An 18,779-nucleotide genomic window follows, 5' to 3' on the forward strand; every position below is an offset into this window, starting at 1 on the left:
AAAAATGATAAGGCAAATCATGAGTGTTCATGATTAGTTTAATTAGTTAGCAGCACTAAGGCACATTTAATTTAATCTGTACCCTTTTTATATACTCTAGTCTAAAGACCTTAACTATAGAAAGTCTGAATATTTTACCACTTTAAACCTTTTACAGTATCTACATCATAAAATCCTTCTTATATACCCTTAGCTCGAAATCCCACAAAACTCCCCCGGACCAGTTTCCCAGATTATGCTTGGTTGTTTGTGCTGAAACATTACAAGAGGAGGAAAGCATTAAGGAAGCTGGTGTGACTGGAGTTGGAACAGAAAAGGAATGAGGGAGGGAAGGAAACAGGGAAAAGGAGCAGAGGAAGAGATCTCGGGGGAAGAAAGGGGAGGAGGTTGAAATAAGAAAGAAAGAAGAACCAGAAAAGGAAGAGTTAATGAGATGGTTGAACAGGAGAAAAGCAGGAATACAAAGATGGTTTTACACTCATATCACTCATTGCTGAGCCAAGCCTATTTTTACCTATATATCTATGATCCTGGCATTAGATTTTTTTTTTAAATCATCCTTTTCCCTCTGGGATAAAGCATCTGAAGATAGGACTATGATTCTCCAAAAGAGAAAATTTTCCAAGTTCCCTAATACTCTAATAATTTTTTTCCATCCTCCCATAACCAGGGAAATTCTGAACAACTCAACAAGACTGAGAGTCTGTCCTCTTTCCCAGGATCCTGTGTTCTTGCTTCTCTCTGGAAAGTGTATGCATAATCATTCAGTCATATCTGACTTGTCGAAACCCAATGACTGTAGCCTGCCAGGCTCTTCTACCCATGGGGATTCTCGCCATGCCCTCCTCTAGGGGATCTTCCCAACCCAGGGATTGAGCCCAGGTCTCCCACATTGCAGGTGGATTCTTTACCTTCTGAGTCACCAGGGAAGCCCATGAATTCTGGAATGGGCAGCTTATCCCTTCTCCAGGGAATTTTTCTGACCCAGGAATCGAACTGGAGTCTCCTGCATTTCAGGCAGATTCTTTACCAGCTGAGCTACCAGTAAAGCCCTCTGAAAATGTGGCCCTTAATCAACAGAGAGCTAAAGGATGCTAAGAATAGCCTGGGCTGGAAAGCAACTTAATGTGTGTATTTTTTTGGATGGTGGGGACATCCACTCTGTTTAGACATGCTAACACAATAGATTTGCCTCTGAATTAGTTTCTTCCCCTGTTTGCATCAATGGCAAAAAAAAAAAAAAAAAAAAAATCAATCTTTCCTATTAGTAATTTTAAAAGTAATTTATGATCAGTAGTTTATTTGCTATTCTGACTAGCTTTTTAAAAACTATGCTTAGAAAGGCTGTGCTAAATGAGCTCTTCTCAAATCTTTATGTATAAAGATTCAGATATTTCAAGTGCAGCTGTACATTAAAACGTTGTTTATATATATGAATGAAATCTTGATTTGTGACCTGTAAAAGCCATTTGATAATAATTCAATTTTGGTAAGAGATCTGAAGTAGAAATTCTCAAAAGAAGTAGTTTTAAAAGCTTGTCTATCACCAAAATTAATGTGTAGTAAAATAAATGTGCAATGAATGATCAAGGAAGCAAGCTCAGATTCATTATTGAACCGAAATATTAAAAAAAAAAAAAAAAAAAAAGCTGCACAACCTTGTCAAGTTTTCAAGAGGGAGGGAACATTTGGGAACTCATGTATAATTTCATCAGAGTTTATATTCATCTGGCAAGCATGGATATGGCTCTACTGGTCATTAAAATATTAAATGCTTCTGAAATCACTGCTGCTCTGAGTTTTGACTCCCCAACCATCCGGCCCACTCTCCCACAAGCTTGGCACCATCTAGAAAATAAAGCATTAAATTTGGGGCAGCGTTTGCCTGCCAGGATCTATGGAACATCCATTCCAGTTTGTTGTTGTCTGGACCATAATGGTATTAAGTATTTCAAGTGCAACCTCAATGCTTGCTGCCGTTTTTCATGGATATGAAAGGATATATTTGCAGTGGGAAGGAATGATAACCATAGTCTTCTGTTTGTTTTTAAACTGCAAACTTTTATACACTTCTTTCTTTCAGTGAGGTCCAGCCTATCTCCGTCAGTCCCTGGTGAGAACTTGTTCTATATACAGGCTTCAATGTGGTGAATCAACTTCCATTGTCAATTTTGTGCTGCATTTAAGTGAGCTGCTGCTCCTGATGATGTAAGCATGACTGCACTGCCCTTGTGTCTCCCTTCTTCTTATGTTTTTTTCCCCCTCTCCTCTCTTGGTTGAAGTAGAAGAAGGTGTGCTTGTGGAAGGTTGAGCTAGTCCTCCTCCAGCCAGTGTAACAATGTATTTACTAGGTTCATGATCACAGCGATTTGTGATCACAGTATTTTCCTGTGCAAATTTTCATGTGAATTTTTGAGTTAGTTTCCTGCTGCAAGCTTCCTTTGGATCTGGATTGAAGATAGTATTTCTAACAGAGATCATCTCTCCTCACTAACAATTACGTGGACAAGTCTAAAATGAAACAGCTTTCGGCTTCCGTGGTGGCTCAGTGGTAAGAATCTGCCTGTCAATGCAGAAGACCCGGGTTCAACCCCTGGTCCAGGAAGATCCCACATGCCACAGAGCACCTAAGCCTGTGTGCCACAACTACTGAGCCTGTGCTCTAGGGCCCAGGAATCACAACTACTGAGTCCATGTGCTGGAACTACTGAATCCCAAGGGCCCTAGAGCCCGTACTCCATAACAAAAGAAGCCATAGCAATGAGAAGCCTTTGCACTGCAGCAGAGAGTAGTCTTCTCTCTCAGTAACTAGAGAAAAGCCCTGAAAGCAATGAAAATCGAGCATAGCCAAAAATAAATATAGAAATAAAAATGATAAAAAAATAAAATGAAACCGCTTTCTCTCCCCTTTTCAAACTGAGTTCCCTAGGATGAGGACCACCATGGAGAGAAACCCCTTCCTCCTCCAGAGACATATCTCAAAGGCCTTGGTTAAGTTGCATTGTGTCCAGGTGTATCACCTCACTTCTAGAAGTTAAATACAGCCTTCTTGGCACCATCTAGGTTTGAGATGGTGTTCATTTTGATCTCCATCACATACACACAATGTGAAGTGTTAGTTACTCAGTCATATCTGACTCTTTGCAACCCCATGGAATGTGGCCTGCCAGGCTCCTCTGTTCATGGGGATTCTCCAGGCAAGAATACTGGAGTGGGTTGCCATGCCCTCCTCCAGGGGTTCCCTGGGATCTTCCCAGGGGATCTTCCCAACCCAAGGATCAAACCCAGGTCTCCTGCATTACAGGCAGATTCTTTACCTTCTGAGCCACCAGGGAAGCCCCATTCACACAATCGGATGGGCTATAGGAACCTACTTCCTTTCTCTATCTTCCTTACTACATTGAGCGTCTTCTCAGTTATTCTTAATTGTTCCATCCTAATCAAAAACATCGCCCCCCAAACTGAGTTTCTAATTTAACTGAAAAAGCCCTGAGGTACTGAATAAAATAGTACCATTTCTTCTTTCTGCATTTAGTGGAAAAGTATTTTTTGTTTTGTTTTTTTGGCTGATGTAAACTCTCATTTCTAATTCCTCATTTTGTTTTGTCCCTCTTCTCTGAGGTGAAATGACTTGGGGTAAGAAGCGACTGAACATTGAAGTGTCACATGAAACTCTCCCTTTTCCACTCAGCACTAATGAAAATATTTGCCTTCTACTTAACTAACAGGTCTTTTCTTTAAAACTTGCTGAACTTGTTTTTTAACTTAGTGACTTCAGTGCAGAGCGTAACAGGGACACTTTAGATTTTCATCTCTTTCATTCCTGAGAGAAGAAAGAAAGGGGAAAAAAGTTCCCAAACTTACAGGCCAAATCAGAAGATTGAAAAAAAGTTTCTTAGTTCATAAAATAATCATTCAAACCTCTCATTGGCTCATGAAATTATTGCTTTCCACTATTTACCAAAAAAAGCACTTACTATCACAGATATAATAGATGCAAATTGCCAATATAGCTTTATTTTATTTTATAATAATATGGAAAGCACAAATAGGAATGATCATTCATCATGAACATAAATATAGCACTTTGGAATATTAACAGAAATATTTATTTATTTCTAGCTCAAATTGAACATATAGAATACCCAACTTTTTTTAACTCTAAAAATATCTCAATTCTACCTGGAAATGCCCTTCTGTAAGTCTAGCCATGCAGTTGTAAAATATTGGTAAGACATAAAGGCATATAGTGTCAGCATAAGATTATTTTAAAATGTTTCATCTATTCCACAAAATTATTCTGCTAAAGCTAAATAAATAGTCATCAAATTACTACTCAGAAGAGTCAGCAGCTGCTTCTATTTAAGGCTTTCAAATATGTCTCTACTGTCCCCTTCTTACTCTGCTAAATTAACCCTGGAAAGAGACAGTGGGATCAGTTTCAAGAGTCCTTTCTCCCTGCAGGGCACTGGGGGGATGATGGAATGGGGAGCAGCTGTATTTCCTGAGCCCACTCTGGTCCTTCTCGTTATTTTTCTTCTTTTTCTTTTCCTCCAGTCTCCCCACCACACCCTTGTACCATCTCAATTAGTTCTCAAGCTTTAAACTGCATTGATATCTTGATGACTCCTATAAGTACATCTCTAGCCCAGAACACTTCTACTGGGAACTCCAGTTTCTAGCATCCAACCAGCTACAGGTTATGTCAAGTTCATATGTGCATAATGGAGTTCTTAGCGATGGAACACTACATCACTTCTGAACAAGCGGTAAGTGGGATCACCATTCATTTCCACTCTAATGGAAAGTTCTGTCAATTCTACTGTAAAACACACTGCAAATCTGTCTCATTTCCTGCACTCAATGCTACCCACCTAGTCAAAAAAACTGCAGTTTCTCAAGTGGGATACTTCCTCAGCCTTTGCCACACTGATATTTGCTCCATTCAATCTACTCTCCAGAAAAAAAAAAAAAAGTAGAAATCACTGTCTTATTATTACAGAAAAGAGAAGTGAGGTTCCTGACAGTAAATAAATTTGTCCAAGGCTACACGGCAATAAAGGATAGAACTAGAATTTTAAGCTAGGTGAATCACCTCAGAGGTTCAACAATTTATCCCATTTCATAAACCACAAAACTGGTCCAGCTAGTTCAAATTTTGAGTTCTTTTTACTAAATTATACTGCTATTCTATATTTAAAGGAATAAGGACCAGAGGAACACTTTTTTTGTCTTCAAAATTAAAATAGACCAGAAAACTCATACATGCATACTATGTGTCTATGTTTATATATATACATGTTGTTCCATTTAAAAGGTGACTTTAGGGACTCCCCTGGCTGTCCAATGGTTGAGCGTCTGTGCTCCCAAAGCAGGGGGCACAGTTCCATCCCTGGTCGGGAAACTAGGACACTGCATGCACACCTTGAAGTCTGAAAAAAAATTTCCTAATAAAAGGTGGCTTTAGACAAAGACTTAATTGAAAAATAGTGGATTTCAGTAAGATTGTTAATGGAAGAGCTCTTTTCCCTTTCATATAGCTTTCTTTAAAAACCTTGCTTTTTTTGCATCCAAATATTCTCAGCAGCTTTGATCTCTTTCTATCTCTCTCTGCCTCCTGGATCATTCTATTTGATTCTTTTAACATTGTTTACAGTTGGAGACTGATATAAAATGCCCCTTTCAGAATTTCAGCAACCACAACAGTATGTAGAAGACAGCATTTTTTATGATTTCCATAAGAGTTTTAAAGTATAACATTTTGCCTGGAATAATCATGGTTGGGGACAGGATTAAAAAAAAAACACACACAAACATCAACTGGTTATAGGAAAAAAACTAATACTAGGGCATGTGATTGGTGAATGAAGGAGACCTTAAGGAATTAAGTAGGCAGCCAAAAATCTATGGGGACAATTGCTAGGCTTAGGGATTTTTCTCACTCCAATGGTGTATGGGATATGTGATCTCTGGGAGATTGTGTGAGGCTAGAGCTCCAACCCCATGAAGTCTGAAGTTCGAGTTTTTGCAGGGTATCATTTACACCCTGCAGATCATCGCCTAACATTGCACAAGGGTCTTTGGAGCCTCCGTTTGGCAGCCAGCCATGATTCACTGCAGCAGCATATTGTCAAGGCAGCTGGCCCTTCATCTGCACACACACAACACACACACATACTCAACCCACTGCTGAAATTAACCCTTTCTCACCTAACAACACATACACTCCCTCGTTTTTACACTACTTATAAAAATCACATGTATTATTCCATTGAAGACCAGTTGTCTACTGCCTCTTTTCATATAATATCTCTAAGCTTTCTAGCAACCATGGAAGGTGGATATTATCATTTTCAATTTACAGATGAGAAAACTAAGAGATTGAATACCTGGTCCAAGGTCTCAGACCTAGTATGCAGATGAACTCTAATTCATACTAACATCTGTCTGGTTCCAAAACTCTCCTGCCATTGATAACCAGTGATCTATTCATGCTTCACACAACAAGACCTAGAGAAGAGGCAAAAGCTCTTTTGAAGTGCAAAGTCATGAAACTCATTAGGAAGTTAGGTAAATTACATTATTAAAGTTTCAAGTCTGTCTCCATTATTACCAGAGCTTACTTGCTTGAGAACCATAAGAATCAATGATTACCCAAAGTGTGTGCTTTAATCATTAGGATACGTCATACTTTAAGTACTCAGTACTTCAAAGAAACAACTTATTTTAATAAGGCACTAAATAATGTTGTAGAAGTCCCAGAAAAGGAAAAGACTTGGCCATAATGTGGTCAGAATGTAGTAGATTCAAAGTTAGCTGCCTAACTTTCAAAGGGCCATCCTAAGTTGGCATCCTCTAGTGAATTTACCTAATCTAGACATTGACCTCAGGAGAAGGCAAAGGTACCCCCCTCCAGTACTCTTGCCTGGAAAATCCCATGGACGGAGGAGCCTGGTAGGCTGGAGTCCATGGGGTCGCGAAGAGTCGGACAGGACTGAGTGACTTCACTTTCACTTTTCACTTTCATGAATTGGAGAAGGAAATGGCAACCCACTCCAGTGTTCTTGCTTGGAGAATCCCAGGGACGGGGGAGCCTGGTGGGCTGCCGTCTATGGGGTTGCATGGAATTGGACACAACTGAAGCGACTTAGCAGCAGCAGCAGCAGCAGACATTGACCTCAACTTTTTGATAGCAGGATTTTGATCTGTGTCTGACACTAAAAGTGATTCCTACTGAATGAGAATCTGCGTTCTTCCAGATTGGGTCCCAGGTGGAAAAAAATCATTAATAGACTGTTAGTTAAAAAGTAATCAATTTAGTATACTTAAATGTAAAAGATGCTTACTCCTTGGAAGAAAAGTTATGACCAACCTAGATAGCATATTGAAAAGCAGAGACATTACTTTGCCAACTAAGGTCCGTCTAGTCAAGGCTATGGTTTTTCCAGTGGTCATGTATGGATGTGAGAGTTGGACTGTGAGGAAGGCTGAGCGCCGAAGAATTGATGCTTTTGAACTGTGGTGTTGGAGAAGACTCTTGAGAGTCCCTTGGACTGCAAGGAGATCCAACCAGTCCATTCTGAAGGAGATCAGCCCTGGGATTTCTTTGGAAGGAATGATGCTAAAGCTGAAACTCCAGTACTTTGGCCACCTCATGCGAAGAGTTGACTCATTGGAAAAGACTCTGATGCTGGGAGGGATTGGGGGCAGGAGGAGAAGGGGATGACAGAGGATGAGATGGCTGGATGGCATCACTGACTCGATGGACGTGAGTCTGAGTGAACTCTGGGAGTTGGTGATGGACAGGGAGGCCTGGCATGCTGTGATTCATGGGGTCGCAAAGAGTCGGACATGACTGAGCAACTGAACTGAACTGAACTGAAATGTAAAAAGGGGCTTCCCTGGTGGCTCAGATGGTAAAGAATCTACCTGCAATGCAGGAGACCTAAGTTCAGCCCTTGGGTAGGGAAGATCCTCTGGAGAAAGGAATAGCTACCCACTCCAATATTCTTGCCTGGAGAAGGCTGTGGTCAGAGGAGCCTGGCAGGCTACAGTCCATGGGGTTGCAAAGAGTTGGACACAACTGAGCAATTAACTTTATATGTAAAAAGGGATTTGTTCTTCTTTGCAGTTTTCAGTTCATTTTATAAACCTTATAAAAAACCATGTAGAAAGATAACATTTTCACAGTCCCTTTAAAGGAGGTCTTTAGTTGCTATCTGGACCAGTTATAAATCTTGTTAATTTAACTCCTTTTAAACATTTTAAGCTGCCCTAGTGCATTTAATATGCTCATTTTTTTCCTATGCATACATAAATTATCTAACAAACTTGCTCAAGTATTTAAGCAATACTTAGAAAATCAATAAATGAATGTTAAAACTGGTTTCAAGTTTTTTAAATCTTCAAATACTTTTATAAAATTAATTATATTCAGTCTAGACACATGATCCTCTATCACTTCTCAGTTAGGCATTTTAAAACAATGTTACAAGGTTGACCTGTTTTTCTAACAGGTTAAAGCCTCTTATGCATTACATCTACTTAATATAGCAAGTATGCACACTTTAATTAATATAAAAGTATTAATATTACATTTTGGTTCTTTTCAACATTTCTACAGTTAATTCTACACCTCCCAGATATGAAAACTTTACCACAAAGGAAACATACCATCTCACACAATTTTGAGGGTTACATCCCCATAGCATTTTTGGAGCTGCCTACTCATCTGCTCAGTGACCTCAAACAAGTCCTGGGATAAACCTGGATCCTGTCTGTGACAGGGCTAGAATGTACTGAGCTTGGTAGATTACAGAAGTTTATAATAAGGACTTCCACAGTGAAAGAAAAAAACTTCATGTGGCTCATATCCATTAGAAGTGAATCACATTCAAGTCAGGTTAGAGTCTCTAACTTCTGCAGGTGGCCTTGCTTCTCAGTTGGATTTTGCTTTCCTGAGTTCTAAGACAAGTAAAGGTATTCACATCTAGGTATAAAAACATTGGATTGTAAGAAAGAGACGAGGGCGAAGAAAGACATCTCTCTCTTCCATCTTCTCTTACTAGATAAGACATTTCTCCTCATGTGGGAAGAAGGAAACAAGGAAAAGAAAAAACAACAGGATGTCTCTTCAGGAATCCTTCTCAGTTCTACCTACACAAGAGGGAATAAGTGCCCTGTGAGCCCTGGCAACAACCATCTTCACATGAGGAATTGCTCTGCTCTGTGAAAGGGCTGGAAAAGGTTAGATCAGGACAGCATCTACCCTGATGAAGTCAGGATGGTACAGCCCATGACAAAGATTCTCATTTTCCCACATTTCTATTGAAGATCAATCACTTTTCTCACCTGTAGTTGTTTTGGTTTTTTTTTTTATGTTCTGTTAACATAAAAAATCTAGTTGATGTCAAATCTCATGGGCCTGAAAGCTTTCTGCCTTTCAAAACACTCTACATGTCTCTATTCTCATCCATTATTATATCTCAATCTTAATTCCCTCAATTCCAAATCCATGAAGGATAACACAGTCCCACCAGAATCATAAGAGAAGTACTGAATAGACTCCATGGAGATAAAACCCCACCACAAGGCAGACAGGTTCTTTTCTGTTACATTCTCCTGGGAACTTTCATTTAATAGTAGTAATTGCTTTCTTTTTATAGATATGTCTAGCTTGCAGTTTAATTTTTTAAAATTAAAAAAATAATTGTTTAGTAATAAATACATGAGTGCTGAGCTTATTTTTAAGCAGTTCAGAACAGTCACTCAGTCATGTCCAACTCTTTGTGACCCTGTGGACAGCAGCACACAAGGCTTCCCTGTACATCAAGGAAAGGTTAAAATAAAAGTCAAAAAACTGGTTAATTCTGGGAGTAGAGGTGGGGAAATGAAACTGGTATGGAGCACAGGGACTTTCCAAGTACAGTTAATCTGCATTGTTGGGTACAGAGGTGTTTCTTGTTATTATGCATACACTAGTTATATATTTTAATATATATGAATAGTACATTTCAAAAATAAAAAATAGCTTATTCATGATAAAAATGGCAAGTGTGATGATTCCATTTATGTAAAATTTTATGCATAGAGTTTATGTATAAAAATAGAGATGTTTAAAATAGCAGCCATCAAAAAATCAATAGATGATCTCTCCAGATGGGGAGAATTCAGATGGGTTTTGGTTTGTTTATATTTGGAAGTTTTTTGCTGAATTGTTCTCATAATATTCATATAATTAGAAAAACCAATAAAATACCATTTTCATTGTGAACCAAAAAGAAGCATGTCTTACACACAAAAAATTATTCAAAAATTGTACATGTAGCATTGCTTTTTCATATTTATTTTAAAATTGTATTTGGAAGCATTTTTTTTCTCCAGTTGAAGAAACAGTAATATCTGGTATATTATGTGTTCAGTTCAGTTCAGTTCAGTCGCTCAGTCGTGTCTGACTCTTTGCAAACCCATGAATCGCAGCATGCCAGGCCTCCCTGTCCATCACCAACTCCCAGAGTTCACTCAGACTCATGTCCATCGAGTCAGTGATGCCATCCAGCCATCTCATCCTCTGTCATCCCCTTCTCCTCCTGCCCCCAATCCCTCCCAGCATCAGAGTCTTTTCCAATGAGTCAACTCTTCGCATGAGGTGGCCAAAGTACTGGAGTTTCAGCTTTAGCATCATTCCTTCCAAAGAAATCCCAGGGCTGATCTCCTTCAGAATGGACTGCTTGGATCTCCTTGCAGTCCAAGGGACTCTCAAGAGTCTTCTCCAACACCACAGTTCAAAAGCATCAATTCTTTGGCGCTCAGCTTTCTTCACAGTCCAACTCTCACATCCATACATGACCACTGGAAAAACCATAGCCTTGACTAGACAGACCTTTGTTGGCAAAGTAACATCTCTGCTTTTCAATATGCTATCTAGGTTGGTCATAACTTTCCTTCCAAGGAGTAAGCGTCTTTTAATTTCATGGCGGCAGTCATCATCTGCAGTGATTTTGGAGCCCAGAAAAATAAAGTCTGACACTGTTTCCACTGTTTCCCCATCTATTTCCCATGAAGTGATGGGACCAGATGCCATGATCTTTGGTTTTTGAATGTTGAGTTTCCAGCCAACTTTTTCACTCTCCTCTTTCACCTTCATCAAGAGGCTTTTTATTCCTCTTCACTTTCTGCCATAAGGGTGGTGTCATCTGCATATCTGAGGTTATTGATATTTCTCCCGGCAATCTTGATTCCAACTTGTGCTTCTTCCAGCCCAGCATTTCTCATGATGTACTCTGCATATAAGTTAAATAAACAGGGTGACAATATACAGCCTTGACGTACTCCTTTTCCTATTTGGAACCATTCTGTTGTTCCATGTCCAGTTCTAACTGTTGCTTCCTGACCTGCATACAAATTTCTCAAGAGGCAGGTCAGGTGGTCTGTTTATATGGGTTCAAATCTCACTTCTGGTACTAAAATCTGTATTATTTTTCTATTGCTGCTGTAACAAATGACTGTGAACTAAATGACTTAAAACAGCACCAATTTATTGTCTTACAATTCTAGAACTCAGAAGTCTAACACAGATCTCCTAGGTTGCAATCAGGATTTTTGCAAGGCTGCATGCCTTTCTTGAGTTCTACAAGATCATACATTTCTTTGTGTTTTTCAGCTTCTAAAGACTATACATACTTGGTGGTTTATAGCTCACTTCCTCCATCTCTCTAACCATCCTTCCTTCCAATTCTCTGCTTAGCCTGAGAGGTTCTTAAAAGGACTCAGATGATTGGGTTGGACCCACTTGGATAATCCAGTTGTCTCCATCTCAAGGTCCTTAAGATTAACTGTATCTTCAAAGTAGCTTTATCCATGTAAGATACAGATAGTAACAAGCCCCAGGAATTAGACAGGAACATGTTTGGGTGGCCATCATTCTGCCTAAGGTAGTTGGCTTTGCAGATACAGAAATGTAATTCTGCTAATTCTCTGTTTATCCATATATAATTTCCCTCTAATTTAAAAAAGATACATAGAGAAATTTCTTTTATTCGTCAGAAAACATATAATCAAATGTGAGCATAAGCTGAATTTATTAAAAATAACTTCTAAACGAAAAATGGAAACCATTGTTTACACTTGAAAGTGTGAAAGACTCAGTCGTGTCTGACTCTTTGCAACCCCACGGACTGGAGCTCACCAGGCTCCTCTTTCCGGGGAATTCTCCTGGCAAGAATACTGGAGTGGGTAGCCATTTCCCTCTCCAGGGGATCTTCCCACCCCAGGGATTGAAGCTGGGTCTCCTGCATTGCAGACAGGTTTTTTACCATCTGAGCCACCTTATGACAGTCAAAAACTAGGTAATTTTTTAAAATGTCAAATAAAGTAAAATCACATAAATCCTGAAAGCCCGAACTTTATAATTTAGGGATTTAATAAAATAAATTTTCTCCAATAAACTTTTAAGAAGACAATATAATCAGACTGCCACAAAGCCAGAGTAAGAATTATTGTACATATTATATATATACCTCAGCCAGGGTTAGCTTTCCAAATGGTGACTGGAATGCCAGTGGGAGCTCATCACTGCACCCTATTCAGACCACCCCTTACACTCCATCCATCACTTGTGTTGAAAATTCCTCCAAGAGAGATTCATTCCTTTGGGTTCAAAACCTCTATTAAAATGCCAGTACTTAGAATATAAGCTAAATATTAGCAAAAACCCTGGCCTGGATTTGTTAAAAACTAGCATAAAACTTGACATTTGAGAAGAGAAGTGCACCAGAGAAAATCTACCAGAAGGTTGGAGTGGTTTATTAAAATGGAAACTACAACATCTAATTTTCCTTATTTTTCTAATTTTTAATGCACCATCGTTTATTAATAATAAGAAAATCATGTCAAAAAATTTAAAAATAGATTTAAAATTAAAATTTCTATAGAAATAGAGAAAATTTTATTAAATTAAAAAATAAAATTAAAAATTTTATGTATATAGACATTTTTATTAAATTAAAAATATAAATGTCCTGACCAAAGAGGACAGTGATAAGGGATTCTTGATGAGACAATATGAAATCTAGATGCTACTTTGAAGAAATGGAAACAAATGTATGCAGCCTTTCATAAATCATTGATCATATTTATGCCTAATGTTCTGTAACATTTTCCCTATAGTGTCAGTTTATTCATTTTAATAAGAAAATAACTGAAATTAACACCAAATGCCCTATGAAAATACTGCAAACAAGGACATTACAAGATTACTTCTGCTTCTCCTCAAGAGTTTGAAAGCTTTATATCACTCAGTAGCATATTTCATTTTAAGCAGCCTCGTCTGCTTTCATCTCTGTGCTATGTATAGCACGCAGGACTATCTTCATAAGATCAAAGGGAAACTCACTGTACTTTATTTACAAAGGCAAATTTAATGGGTAACCAAGGTACTTATTTTACTAAACTGACTAGTCCCTTTGAACTACTATCTCCACTGATCCTCAGACTATGCTCAAATGTGGAGAAGGCTTCCTTGAATCTGGAAAATGTTCTTAGCCTAATTGGTGCAATTTCTTTGAACTGCATGCCATGGATCTTACTAGGCTGTAAGTGTACAAGAGAGGTTCCTTCAGGACACACAAGTGCTAAAATCCTTTCAAAAACAAAAACCAAAACAAATGAAAAACACAGAGACACTGCAAGATCGAAACTTTTTGATCTTAGAATCAATAGCAGACAAGAATAACTCCTTCCAAAGTCCATGATTATGATATTAGTAGTTTTCACAATAATTGGCACAGTTCTCTATGTGATTTAGCTATGGGATAACTTATAATGCTTACTTTTACATTAAGTAGAAAATATGTTTGTTCTGTGTGTAACATTGATATCAATGCAATAGTGAATATATGTCAAACAAAACATTACAATAGTAAATAATATAGATTTAGGAGTTTTACATTCCAATATACCAAACAGAAAGAGTGATTTTGCCTAAGTTGCGAGTGTCTCTGAATGTCAGATTTTTTACCTTCAAAATAGGAAGTCCCTTTTTGTGATAGACATCTGCTCACCAGAATTTCTGAGTCTCCTGCTTTGGGGTACATGAGGAAATTGCATTCTGTTCCCCATTGAAGTGACACAGACTGATGTAATTCACTTTGGCCAATGAAATGTGAATGCAAGTATATATAGTATGTCATTTCTGGGAAGACACATTAAGTGGCATTATGAAAGTTTACAAAGTGTCTTTCTTTTCAATTTAGAAGAATGTATCGATATGATATGGAATGGTAAATATGAGTCATCATGTGGAAAAGGCTGCCTTTCAGAATTACCAAACCTAGAATCTTGCTGCATTTAAGCCGCTGAGAGCTGTTATCACAGGATAACCTACCCTATCCTGACTAAGCATCTTTGTGAGATTAATGAAATGATGAAGTCAATGCTATATGTATATACAAACCACCTACCTGAGTGCTTAGCACATTTTAGTTGATTAACAAGCACTCCTTCTTTTCCTTCACTTTTTCTTCAATCTTGGGCATTTTTTAAAATGAGACTGCTTTTATAAGCTTAAAATAATACAAAATTAATAGTTTCCCTCTCACTTTTTACTTTTTTTTCCCTTTTACCTTTTCACCTCTCTTGCATCTTTTTGATGATTCATAGCAACCATCTATTAGGGGCAGAGGTAAAAAAGTACTTCGTAAAACCACTTTCTCACTCCTCATAGTGGCAGTTTCAAGAAAGAAAATTTGAAGATTGGTTAAAATCACCTGCAACTGCTATTTCTGTCTTCCAGAAGCTTCAAGCGGATTCCTATCTGGTTATTTTCCTTTGATGCTCTCTCCTTTGACTACTTCTTAAGAACCATGGCAGTTCAGAAGCGCATTTCCCATTATGTTTCCTTCAGAATCAGAAGTTTTCTTGGTCTAATTGGTCTGAGACTTAGCTATACTTTTGTTTAAATTATCTTGGTCTTAAATTGATTTTTTTTGAATGTGGACCTAGAAAATGAAAGCAAAAAGAAAAACAAAAAAGAACAAAACAATTTTTCTAGCTCAGTGGATTCGAAAATGAGCTTGAACATACTTTATATCATTAATGGTCAACATATGCAGACCACTGATTTTGTGCCAGACCCTTTGCTTGAGTACTTTGCAAGCCACCCTTTATGTAATCTCCTTCACAACCCTATGAAGTAGGCACCGCAATCAAGAATGATGAAGCTGAGCTTACAGAAACTAACTCATCAACATCTCTGCATAGAAATGAGAGGAGAAGAGGCAGGTGTCCATGTGATTAGAGTCTCCCATCAGGCCATTCTGTAAGTTACCAGAGCCTACGCTGTAGACATACAGGAGCAGATCTTCCTAAATTGATTTCTTACATACCAAGCACCACTTGATAACTACATCACATCCCACCTTCTTCCATAATAAATGGAATGCCTACAATTATATATAGGAATATAACATGCAGAGAATATTTGTATCTCTAAGTTTCCTGGAAAGCAAAGGAAGGAAGAAGACAAGGTACTTTCATTTTCTCTTTGTCACCCAAGGTTGCAGTAGCAATTATTTGCTTATTATACTTGGGTTATTTACAGAAAACATTTACAAGGAGATTTTCAAATCTACATCTATTGAATTACTGAATATGGTTGGATAGATGATATTTATGAATGAAAGTTTATAAATTCGTGAAGATCATGAATATTTATGAAACATGGAAGTCTGATCCTTGTCTCTCAAAGTTCAGTTTCAGAAGGGAAAATCTTTGAAATATATACTAGATTTTGTTATAATTGCGTAGTTGTGGTCACTTGGTGTGATGAGGAAGAGAATAACACAGCTCTACTTTTCCTTGCAGAATACTTCCATTTCATTCCATGGTTAATTTAAGATGCTATATAAAATCATCTCTAATGCCTTCTACTTCCTAACCTCAACCTTCATTTTTACTGTAAGAAGGTGGCTTACAGTGCTTCAAAAGTTTTGATATAGGAAGAAAATATTACATATAACAAATCAAGCGAGCATGACAAAAATCAAGAAGCAATTGAAAAGTTATAAATGTAATTTTCAGATTAGCAAATAGTATTGCCTTTAAAATGGCAACTAGCTTCTTTATTTTCCCATATCATCTTTATTTCTATTGCAATTTGTAAACCTCAATTTGTGCATATATATATATACACATATATATGTATTTGTGCATATATATATATATATTGGAGAAGGAAATGGCAACCCACTCCAGTTTTCTTGCCTGAAGAATCCCATGGACAGAGGAGCCTGGTGAGCTGCAGTTCATGGAGTCACAAACAGTTGGATATGACTGTAAGTGACTTAGCACTAACATCATATATATATATATATTCATGGAAATTTTATAGATGTAAACTTCTTGAAAGTCCACCATTCACTTGATTCAATTTAAAAATACTAATTCTACAGAGATCAACAGATTAAATGGGAGAAAAATATTTGGGGCTAAAATGTGCCATATAGTTTCATGTCATTTAATATAGATGAATAAATGTTCATTTGAATCTAAGTTTATGTGCCAAATCAGAAGGAACTTGGGAGGACATCTTGTTCAGCCTCTAGGCAGGGGAGTCTTTAAATTACCAAAAGCAGTTAGTTATTAAGAACTCTTGCTTGATTAGCCATAAATTTGCTGTAGGGAAAAGAGGTCTAGATGAAATGAGGAGAAAGCTGCTGTTTGCTCAAATAGCAATTTTAAATTTTAATTTTGCTAACTGTCGGTAAATTATAACAGGAACACGTGTTTATTATAGCAACTGAGCCAAGCAAAAGTTATACAAAAATAGAGGAAGATACACTACCTCATGTTTTAAATACCTTTCTGCCCACGTACCTTCTGCAGAGGTAACCCGCATTTCCACATGATCACACAAACCAGTGCAAAATCACAGCCGCTCTCTCCTTCTCTTCTCTTTCTCTGTCTCTCTCTCTTTCTGTTTCTGTCTTTCTCCTTCTCTCTCTCTCATTGACACATACTCACAGGTTTTGTGAATTGTTTTAAAAAAATAGAGTAACACTATATTCATTAAATGCAGTCGGATGTTTTCCTTTAAAAATGCATCACATACAGCAAAGAAAACAATAAACAGAATAAAAAGACAACCTACAGATTGGGAGAAAATATTTGCAAATGATGTGACCATAAGAGATTAGTCTCCAAAAGTTACAAACACTTTATGACGCTTAACAGCATCAAAACAAACAACCCACTCAAAATATGGGTGGAATACCTGAATAGACATTTCTCTAAAAAGGGCATACATAGAGCCAATAAGCACATGAAAAGATGTTCAACATCATTGGTTATTAGAAAAATGCAAATCAAAACTACAATGGGATATCACCTCACACCGGTCAGAATGTCTATCATCAAAAATCCCATAAACAACAAATGCTGGAAAGGGTGTCAAGAGAAGCGAACCCTCCTACACTGTTGGTGGGAATGTAAACTGGTACAGCCACTCTGGAGAACAGTATGGAGTTTCCTTAAAAAACTAAAAATAGAATTACCATATGACCCTACAATCCCACTTCTGGGCATATACCCAGAGGAAAACATGATCCAAAAGGATATGTGCACCCCAATGATCATTGCAGCATGTTCACAATAGCCAAGTCATGGAACCAACCTAATTGCCCACCTAAAGAGGAATGGATAAAGAAGATGTGGTGTATATAAACAATGGAATATTACTTAGCCATTAAAAAGAATGAAATAGTGCCATTTTCAGCAACATGGATGAACTTAAAGAGTGTCATACTGAACGAAGTAAGTCAGACAGAGAAGGGGAAATATCGTATAATGTCCCTTATTTGTGGAATGTAAAAGAAATGATACAAATGAACTTACAGAAAGAGACACACAGACTTCAAAAACAAACTTATGGTTGTTAGTGAGAAGGGATAGTTAGGGACTCCGGGAAGGTCATGTACACACTGCTGTATTTAAAATGGATAATCAGCAAGGACCTATTGTATAGTACATGGAGCTTCGCTCAGTGCTGTGTGCCAGCCTGGATGGGAGGGGGTTTGGGGAGAGAATGGATACATGTATCTGTCTGGCTGAGTCTCTTCACTGTTCACCTGAAACTACCACAACATTGTTAATTGGCTATACCCAATACAAAATAAAAAGTTTAAAGTTTGAAAAAAATACATCATATATGTGCCTCTGAGTCGATAAATACAAATAGAATTCATACTTCTGAGTAGCTGTGTTGTGTGGAAGTACTAAAATTAATTACCCATTCTTCTAGTAATAACACTCAAATTGGTATAGTTTTAGACCATTAAAATCTTTCAATAAATATTCTCATGTGCAAATATTTACAAACTGATAATATTTATTTCTATATAATAAGTTCTTCAAAGTGATTTCAGCCTAATTACTATTTTTTGCAATAAAGATTTCAGGTATTAATCCCAGATCTGTGAAATCCATGGCTTTCTAAGCAACTCACCTACAGCTAGTTTGGTTATAAGTATTTCCCTTAATGACCAATTTGTCTAAAACAAATTCATGGTAGACCAAGTAAGCTCTTCATTTTACTCTCTTTCTTTAAATATATGCTCAATATTAACTTTGTGGGAGAAAATAGTTTTCAACTGATGATAAATAAAACCAGCCTTAGCTTCAAAAGAAAAAATTTGTATTATATATCCTGAATATCACAAAACTCCTAATTTTTTGTAATTGACTTTCATTTATAAATCCTATTCCCATAATTTTTAAATTTATAT

The 18,779-nt window shown here is 37.4% G+C and overlaps 1 long non-coding RNA gene across 1 annotated transcript; it reads left to right on the top strand.

Annotated features, from left to right (window-relative positions):
* Nucleotides 1-669: 669 nt before the first annotated feature.
* On the top strand, nucleotides 670-10,032 carry LOC139182630 (uncharacterized). The gene is made up of 3 exons (XR_011566148.1): nucleotides 670-2,208; nucleotides 4,558-4,769; nucleotides 9,069-10,032. It is a non-coding gene; the product is annotated as an uncharacterized lncRNA (long non-coding RNA).
* Nucleotides 10,033-18,779: the final 8,747 nt, after the last annotated feature.

This window comes from Bos indicus, chromosome 4 (genome assembly GCF_029378745.1).
Source record: "Bos indicus isolate NIAB-ARS_2022 breed Sahiwal x Tharparkar chromosome 4, NIAB-ARS_B.indTharparkar_mat_pri_1.0, whole genome shotgun sequence".
NCBI classification, from domain to species: Eukaryota; Metazoa; Chordata; class Mammalia; order Artiodactyla; family Bovidae; genus Bos; species Bos indicus.